This window comes from Capricornis sumatraensis, chromosome 18 (assembly GCF_032405125.1).
Source record: "Capricornis sumatraensis isolate serow.1 chromosome 18, serow.2, whole genome shotgun sequence".
NCBI lineage: Eukaryota > Metazoa > Chordata > Mammalia > Artiodactyla > Bovidae > Capricornis > Capricornis sumatraensis.
In genome coordinates, this window is record NC_091086.1 from 34578675 (window position 1) to 34581212 (window position 2538).

Genomic DNA, 2538 nt, shown 5'->3' on the forward strand with positions numbered 1-2538 from the left:
TCTGGATTCATTGTGTTTCTTAGGTCCATGGTTTAATATTATTTATAAAAGATGAATTTTCTTTAACCATTATTTTATTCAAAATAGCAATCACTTTTAACAATGAAAAATACAATATTTTCTTGTTAATGATGACTAGTTCTGTGAACTGACTTTAATCTTTTTTAAAGTTGTAAGTTAGCAGATTATCAAAGGATTTTAAATTTTAGAACACCTTGTATTTGCAGGATGGCTACATTAAATAAACATATTTTTTTGCTTATCTGTGCTATTTTTTGGGTTACTTTTTAATGTTTCTTCCACTTCACTGATTGTTGTCAACTATGTGTAATCTGCTGACTAACCTATCTCTTATATATATTTTCAATTTAAATTACTGTATTCTTTCATACTAGTAGTCCTATTTATGTTTTTTTTCCTTTGATTCTATTCTAATCTACCCTGATATTTTTTGTTACAATCTCTTGTTCTTTAATCAGACTTTTGATTCTCTCATTTTTAATTTCTTTAAAGATATCAAGTATTTCTTTCACACTCTGTTTCTGATCATTGTATTTACAGTTTTTGTGGGAATGTTTCTGCAGTTGCTATATCTGTTGATGTTTTCTCATTTGTTCTGCAGCTTTTCTTTCTAAATTGATATTCCTTGGAATTTTATCTGTGAGAATTCCTCATAACCAGGATTGATATCATTTCTTCCCAGAAAGTAGTTGCGTGTGTTTCCTCCATGCACTTAATGGACACTGTCGACCCAGGACTACTATCATCCTAATTCAGAGTTTTCAGATTCTGAGGATGAAAGAATTCTGGAATCAGGCCTAAATAAGGGCTTTGTTAGTGGCCATTTTCTGGGAAGAATTTTCGTTATTTTTCTTCCACTTAGAGCCAAGATCAGCCAAACAGGACTTTCCTCCAGTTCCCTCTGTGAGGAATGTTCTTTCCTAGCTTTCCCAAAGAAAGTATTACCTTTGGGGATCCTAACTTTATGCAGAAGTCTCTGTTTTAATCTCTCCATTCGTGAGTCCTGGGTTCGTCTTCTTCTTTTTTTTTTTTTTTTAATATAAATTTATTTATTTTAATTGGAGGTTAATTATTTTAAAATATTGTATCGGTTTTGCCATACATCAACGTGCATCCATCACAGGTATACATGTGTTCCCCATCCTGAATCCCCCTTCCTTTTCCCACCCCATACTATTCCTCTGGGTGGTCCCAGTTGCACCAGCCCCAAGCATACAGTATCATGCATCGAACCTGAACTAGCGATTCATTTCATATATGATATTATACATGTTTCAATGCCATTCTCCCAAATCATCGCACCCTCTCCCTCTCCCTCTGAGTTCAAAAGACTGTTCTATACATCTGTGTCTCTTTTGCTGTCTCACATACAGGGTTATCATTACCATCTTTCTAAATTCCATATATATGCATTAATATACTGTATTGGTGTTTTTCTTTCTGGCTTACTTCACTCTGGATAATAGGCTCCAGTTTCATCCACCTCATTAGAACTGATTCAAATGTATTCTTTTTAATGGCTCAGTAATACTCCATTGTGTAATGTACCACAGCTTTCTTATCCATTCATCTGCTGATGGACATCTAGGTTGCTTGCATCTCCTGGCTATTATAAACAGTGCTGCAACGAACATTGGGGTACACGTGTCTCTTTCAATTCTGGTTTCCTCAGTGTGTATGCCCACAAGTGGGATTGCTGGGTCATAAGGCAGTTCTATTTCCAGTTTTTTAAGGAATCTCCACACTGTTCTCCATAGTGGCTGTACTAGTTTGCATTCCCACCAACAGTGTAAGAGGGTTCCCTTTTCTCCACACCCTCTCCAGCATTTATTGCTTGTAGACTTTTGGATCGCAGCCATTCTGACTGGTGTGAAATGGTACCTCATTGTGGTTTTTATTTGCATTTCTCTGATAATGAGTGATGTTGAGCATCTTTTCATGTGTTTGTTAGCCATCTGTATGTCTTCTTTGGAGAAATGTCTATTTAGTTCTTTGGCCCATTTTTTGATTGGGTCGTTTATTTATCTAGAATTGAGCTGCAGTAGTTGCTTGTATATTTTTGAGATTAGTTGTTTGTCAGTTGCTTCATTTGCTATTATTTTCTCCCATTCTGAAGGCTGTCTTTTCACCTTGCTTAGAGTTTCCTTTGTTGTGCAGAAGCTTTTAATTTTAATTAGATCCCATTTGTTTATTTTTGCTTTTATTTCCAGTATTCTGGGAGGTGGGTCATAGAGGATCCTGCTGTGATGTATGTTGGAGAGTGTTTCGCCTATTTTTTCCTCTAGGAGTTTTATAGTTTCTGGTCTTACGTTTAGATCTTTAATCGAGTTTATTGTTGTGTGCAGTGTTAGAAAGTGATCTAGTTTCATTCTTTTACAAGTGGTTGACCAGTTTTCCCAGCACCACTTGTTAAAGAGATTGTCTTTACTCCATTGTATATTCTTGCCTCCTTTGTCAAAGATAAGGTGTCCATATGTGTGTGGATTTATCTCTGGGCTTTCTATTTTGTTCCATTGG